General features: G+C 48.1%; 1 long non-coding RNA gene across 1 annotated transcript in view; it reads left to right on the top strand.

Annotated features, from left to right (window-relative positions):
* LOC111526648 overlaps positions 1-6,911 on the top strand; it is a 15,409-nt gene extending 8,498 nt beyond the window's left edge. The window contains exons 2-3 of the long non-coding RNA XR_002726448.1: positions 6,354-6,406; positions 6,648-6,911. This is a non-coding gene — a long non-coding RNA (uncharacterized LOC111526648). The remainder of the gene's footprint in view (positions 1-6,353; positions 6,407-6,647) is intronic.
* The last annotated feature ends 212 nt before the right edge of the window (positions 6,912-7,123 follow it).

Raw genomic sequence — 7,123 nt, 5'->3', positions numbered from 1 at the left:
GGAGGGTGAGGTGAGGGATGGAGGGTGAGGGTGAGGGATGGAGGGTGGGGTGAGGCTGTGTAGACCGCTTGGGTGGCTCAGAAGTGGAGTCCAAGCCAACTTAAGAAGGAACCAGAAAACGATGACTAAGCCAGGGCCAGAGACACACCATCCATGAGAAGGAACCCAGGTGGGAAGAAGGAGACAGTGAGTCAAGATTTACTATGAGGCAGGCCAGACGTGATAGCTCAAACCTGTAATCCTAGCATGTTGGGAGGCCAAGGCGGGTGGATCATCTGACATCAGGAGTTCGAGACCAGCCTGGCCAACATGGTGAAACCCCTATCTCTAGTAAAAATACAAAAAAAATTAGCTGGGCATGGTGGTAGGCACTTGTCGTCCCAGCTACTCATGAGGCTGAGGCAGAAGAATTGCTTAAACCCAGGAGGCGGAGGTTGCTGTGAGCAAGATCATGCCATTGCACTCCAGCCTGGGCAACAAGAGCGAAACTCCGTCTCAAAAAAAACCAAATTTACTATGAGGCAAGAGAAACCCTTAGAAGGTTTTGCTGTGGAGTATCTCCAGCCACAAAAGCCACTCAAATAGAAACACAATAAGGAACTGACCTAGGCAAATTAGGTGGAAGTATTAAAATGAAGAATGGTGGTAATACATTTGAATACTTTGAGTATAAAAGAACGCATGAGCTTTTACAGATACTGAGAAGTATACATGAGTGGGTAAGTAAAAAATAGTAGCAATGAGGAAGGAAAGAAGAAAGCTCTTCTTTACAGTAAAATGCTGACTAATATATGAAGAAGAGATTTTTTTATTTTTATTTTTGGAGACAGGGTCTTGCTCCGTCACCCAGGCTGGAGTGCAGTGGCACAATCCCAGCTCACTGCAGTCTTGACCTCCTGGGCTCAAGTGATCTTCCCGCTTCAGCTTCTCAAGTAGCTAGGACTACAGGCATGCACCACCATGCCCAGCTAATTTTTGCATTTTTTGTAGAGACGAGGTTTCCTCATGTTGCTCAGGCTGGTCTCGAACTCCTGGGCTGAAGCAGTCTGCTTACTTCGACCTCCCAAAATGCTGGGATTACAGATGTGAGCCACCGCACCTGGCCAGAATTATTTTAAAAATGACTATCTCGTAACCACCAGAATTCTGGCAGGAATCACAAATGAATGCTAAAATCATTGGCTGAAATTCTGTTAAGGATGTAGATTATGTACACCACCTCAAAGCTTATTAATTGCTTGTTGCTTATTAATTTCAAAGGGAAAAGAGTATTTTTACAGTGAACCAATATGTTAGACCCCATCTGAATCAAGTAATCAAAGTTAGCATAACTAATAATGGTGGCCTGCCCCCCTCCGCCCCACACCACTATGTGTCTGCCTCAGTTATATGGTATTCCAGCTAAAATTCGGCCGGGCGCGGTGGCTCACGCCTGTAATCCCAGCAGCACTTTGGAAGGCTGAGGTATGCTGATCACGAGGTCAGGAGATCGAGACCATCCTGGCTAACATGGTGAAACCCCATCTCTACTAAAAATAGAAAAAAATTAGGCCGGGCGCGGTGGCTCAAGCCTGTAATCCCAGCACTTTGGGAGGCCGAGACGGGCGGATCACGAGGTCAAGAGATCGAGACCATCCTGGCTAACACGGTGAAACCCCGTCTCTACTAAAAAATACAAAAAACTAGCTGGGCGAGGTGGCGGGCGCCTGTAGTCTCAGCTACTCGGGAGGCTGAGGCAGGAGAATGGTGTAAACCCGGGAGGCGGAGCTTGCAGTGAGCTGAGATCCGGCCACTGCACTCCAGCCTGGGTGACAGAGCGAAACTCCGTCTCAAAAAAAAAAAGAAAAGAAAAAGAAAAAATTAGCTGGGCAAGGTGGCGGGCGCCTGTAGTCCCAGCTACTCAGGAGGCTGAGGCAGGAGAATGGCGTGAACCCGGGAGGCGGAGCCTGCAGTGAGCCAAGACTGTGCAACTGCACTCCAGCCTGGGTGACAGAGCGAGACTCTGTCTCAAAAAAAAAAAAAAAGAAAAAGAAAAAAATTCACAAACTTATCATAAGGAACAATCAGACAAACTGAAATTGAAGGACATTCTGCGAAACAAATGGCCCATAATCTTTAAAAATGCCAAGGTCATAAAAGACAATGAACACTTGAGGAAGTTTTCCAAATGATAGGAGACTAAGGAGAGAACTCAAGCACGACATGGACCATCCTAGATTAGCTCCGAGGTCAGAGTAAACATTTGCTGTGATTAATATTACTGGATTTTATTTTATTTTATTTATTTATTCATTTATTTTGAGACGGAGTCTTCTTGCTCTGTCTCCCAGGCTAGATAGAGTGCAGTGGTGCGTGATCTCGGCTCACTGCAACCTCCACCTCCTGGGCTCAAGCGATTCTCGTGCCTCAGCCTCCTGAGTAGCTTGGACTACAGGCCCGCACCACCATGCCTGGCTAACTTTTGTATTTTTAGTAGACGGGGTTTCTTCATGTTGTCCAGGCTGGTTTTGAACTCCTGGACTCAAGTGATCTGCCTGCCTCAGCCTCCCAAAGTGCTGCGATTACAGGTGTGAGCCACTACGGTTGGTTTGGGATTTGAGTATGGACTGTGTATCAGTCTTCTAACCAAGGCTAAATTTCTTGAATTGGTTCTTTTTTTTTTGAGACGGAGTCTCGCTCTGTCGCCCAGGCTGGAGTGCAGTAGTATGATCTGGGCTCACTACAAGCTCTGTCTCCTGCGTTCATGCCATTCTCCTGCCTCAGCCTCCTGAGTAGCTGGGACTACAGACGCCTCCCACCACACCCAGCTAATTTTTGTATTTTTAGTAGAGACGGGGTTTCACCGTGTTAGCCAGGATGGTCTCGATCTCCTGACCTCGTGATCCACCTGCCTCGGCCTCCCAAAGTGCTGGGATTACAGGTGTGAGCCACCGCGCCCAGCTGAATTGGCTCATTGTTTTATGTCTATGTAAGAGAATGTCTTTGATCTTAGGAGATAGCAATGAATTATTTAGGGGTGAGGGGTTAAGATACCTTCAAGTTTCTTTCAAAAAGTTTAGTGAAATATACACACGCACACATGAATGTGTGTGTCTGTATATATGTGTGTATATATACATCTCTCTCTCACACACACACACGACAAAACCTTAATTGGTAAATCCAAGGGTAGGATATATAAGTGGTTGCAATTTGTCTGTAAACTTGTAATTCTTCAAAATAGAGTTACCTTGTAGAGACACATACTGCAGTTATTTATGAATGGCATGGTATTATGTTTAGGATTTTCTTCTAAATAATCTAAAGAGGAAGCAGTTGGTAGAGACAGGTGAGAAATAATGGACAAGCTGGTGTGGTGAAAATTGTTGAAGCTGGGTGTGATGGATACAGGTGGGGTTCCTGATACTCTTCTCCCTGCTTTTGCATGTTTTAAATTCCCTATGGCAATAAAAACATAGTAATGAGATGGAGGATTTTAATTTGTCATAGACATTCCATGACGGTGTATGGCTCAAAAAGCAGTCAGAGAGGACTCCACCCTTCCTGGCTGGAGGAAAGAGCTCTGAGTCTCGCAGCCTGGGAAGCCAGGGAGGCTGCAGTGGAGTTGAGTAAGGGGTCCCACTCAGACGAGGAGGGTGCAGGCTTGTCGGGAAGAGATGGCACAGGAGGGAGCAGCCAGGGACGAAGGAACCACATAGGTGAGGCCTGTTAGGAGGTTTAGGGTCTGCAGGAACATGGAGTTTTGGAAAGACCCTCTCTGGGGGAGATGAGAAGCTTTGCTGTGGTGTACTTTATAACTCTCTAGGGCTACAGCCTTTGCAGAAACCCACGTTAAAGACCTAGGCTGCCCTGAAACGGCTTCTTGAAGCTGGATGTGTGTTTCCTTCGTAACTAACACCACTCTGGCCTAAGATGTCTAGGGCTGCAGCTTATATTCATGTGATTTCTTTTTTTTGTTTTTTTGTTTTTTTTTTTTGAGACGGAGTCTCGCTCTGTCGCCCGGGCTGGAGTGCAGTGGCCGGATCTCAGCTCACTGCAAGCTCCACCTCCCGGGTTCCCGCCATTCTCCTGCCTCAGCCTCCCAGTAGCTGGGACTACAGGCGCCCGCCACCTCGCCCGGCTAGTTTTTCGTATTTTTAGTAGAGATGGGGTTTCACCGTGTTAGCCAGGATGGTCTCGATCTCCTGACCTCGTGATCCGCCCATCTCAGCCTCCCAAAGTGCTGGGATTACAGGCTTGAGCCACCGCGCCCGGCCTATTCATGTGATTTCTTGCAGCAATCTGCTGGGGTTTAACCTACCTAGCGCCCGTCTGCGCATAGGCATAACATTATCTTCTAGGCCTGAGAAAGGCGTCACTTGCACCTTGATGACTTGCCTGGCCATCGCCCTCATAAAGAAGAGGATTGAGGCCGGGCGCGGTGGCCCGCCTCAGAGCCACCTTCAGAGCATGCGATGAAGCAGGAGCTAAAACAACACATAAACCCAGGCTCATCAGCAGTGCAGCAGGGGTGGTGATGAAGGAACACAAGGAAGGGGGACCAGGTGTGTGCACCTGCCCAGAGGCCGGGTGTGTGTGTGTAAGTCACCTGCCCTGCCTGGGGGTGTGGGGGGTGTGCCCACGCGCGTGGGGCACCTGACCAGGGTCTGGTGTGTGTGTGTGCGGGGCCTGGGGGGCCGGGGATGTGGCGGGGGGGGGGGCAGGGCACCTGTCCAGAGGAGGCCCCAGTATCTGAAGTGGGCATGAAGAGCCCAGCAGCATTAGAGTAACAAGGACTGACAGGTTTCCCTCAATGGAAAGAAAGTTTTTGAAACAGAAAAACAGCATGGGCATTTGTGGGGTACATAAGAAAGAGACAAAACGGAACCATCTGGGCCAGAAGGCATGACGGGAGAAGTGGCAGGAGCCCGGGAGAGCCTAGGAGAGGTGTGAGCTAGGTTCATCCTGGGGTGGCCCGTCAACACCAGACTGTGTCCGGGAGGCCATTTCGAGACTTTGAAAAGATGCTTCACATAGAAGCATACCATATTCAGGTGACAAGCAGAGGTTGACCTAAACGCTGCAGAGAATGTTGAGTGGAAAGCTGGAACTTAAAATCTTGGTTTGGCAAAATCACAGGCTCAGCCGGAGAGGCGAGTGTTGGCCAGGACATGGGACCCACTTCCTCTAAGACTTACAGGAGCTCAGAGCCCTGGACTTCAGCTTCGTCCAGATGAGGAGGTCAGGTTGTTTGCTGAAGATGAGGGTGGGCTGGTAGGGTGGAGAAATGATGGGGTCTGTAAAAATGCTTGAGGCAGGTGCTTAGAGGAGGATGGACGTTGCCAGTGTCCACTTGTGTCCACTTCGCTGCCCACTCACACGTGCGGGTGCCAGGGACTCAGCCTGCTCTTCCTCCTCTTCAGAGCTGTCACCTGTTGAGTTCATGGAAGTCCTTCTCCAACCCCCATTTAAGACCAGCTCATCAGGGAGAGTCCCGATTCCCCATGATCTTACTTTGTTTTTTTGGTTTGTTTGTTTTGATTTTTTTTTTTTTTTTTTTTTTTTGAGACAGAGTTTTGCTCTTGTCGCCCAGGCTGGAGTGCAGTGGCATGATCTCGGCTCACTGCAACCTCTGCTCCCAGGTAAGCGATTCTCCTTCCTCAGCCTCCTGAGTAGCTGAGATTACAGGTGCCTGCCACCATGCCTGGCTAATTTTTGTATTTTCGGTAGAGACGGGGTCTCCCCATGTTGGCCAATCTGGTCTTGAACTCCTAACCTCAAGTGATCCGCCTGCCTCAGCCTCCCAAGTGCTGGGATTACAGGTGTGAGCCACTGCGCCCGACCTGATATTTGTTTTTTAAGCGATTGCAGTTCCACCTGGTGTTCTGGTGATCTGGTGTTCCGTGGTCTGTTTACCAAAAGAGCAATGCTTTTGTTGTGCTGTATTGTTATTTCAGTCATTTATTTATTTGTCTTTTTTTTTTTTTTTTTAGACAGGGCCTCAGCCTATCACCTAGACTGGAGTGCAGTGGTGTGATCATAGCTCCCTGCAGCGTCTAACTCCTGGGCTCAAGCGATCCTCCCACCTCAGCCTCCTAAGTACCTGGGATAATAGGCTCAAACTAGCATGCATGGCTCAGTACATTTTGTTTTTAAATCTGAATTATGTGTATCTTGAACTATACCTAGAGAAGTATACATTGGTTGAAATTTTGAGGTGCCACTGTTCAGAGACATTCTAATCACATTCTCCACTGTTTGAAATTCCCCAAAGTATCTATTTTTGCCTTAATTTATATTTCCTATGTTAAGAAGGGCATTTGAGCACGTTTTCATGTTTGTTAGCTAATTCCATTTTTCCCTTGCCTGTTTAGATCTAGATTTATTACAAGAAGTTCATGATGGAGACAGCTTAGGAATGGAAGAGGTGAGAAATAATTCTGTCAAGGAGTATGAGGGGTGTCGTAGGGGACAGGGAGATGAGGGCGGAGAAGGGACTGAAGCTGCCTGATTGTCTGACCTTCCCAGGAACCCAACCCCTCACTGGTTCCAGTACCAAATTCCATGTTCCTCCTCCTCACCAAGTTTTCTCTCTGGAGTCAGATGCATTTCCCTAAAGTAATTTATTTTAACCAGGATCTTCTTTTACAAATGTCCTATTTGCACAGACTCAAGCCCAAAGACCAGAAGAACCTCTGTCCTGGAAGTCGGTTCCGTTTCCAACGGAGCAGCCTCTGCAAAGTGTACCACACGATGAGTTAACATATCTCACTTTTAAAAAGAAAAATACTGATATGCCACTGACGTGGTTTGGATGTGCGTGCCCCCACCCCCACCCACAGTCCCATGCTGGGAATGTCACTCATATTTAGCTCTGAATCAATGGGGAACCCATGCAGGAAGATTATAATAAACACGGAAAATTCTGATAATTTTGTGATTCCATGAGATAAGAAAAGAACTTCCCTCTCCTGGAAATCTCACTTTGAGGGGAGCCAGGTGACATGTCTTAGGCCTCCCTGAACCCCTGAGAGAGGCCCACATGGAGAGGAGCCCACAGCCAAGGAGGCCTCTTGGAAGTGGACCCTCCAGCCCCACTTGAGCTTTCAGATGATCCCAGCCCAAGCTGCCTTTTTTTTTTTTT

The sequence above is a fragment of the Piliocolobus tephrosceles genome, chromosome 9 (genome assembly GCF_002776525.5).
Source record: "Piliocolobus tephrosceles isolate RC106 chromosome 9, ASM277652v3, whole genome shotgun sequence".
Lineage (NCBI taxonomy): Eukaryota > Metazoa > Chordata > Mammalia > Primates > Cercopithecidae > Piliocolobus > Piliocolobus tephrosceles.
Note: the sequence above shows the minus strand (reverse complement) of the source record. Positions and strands in the feature narration are given on the sequence as shown.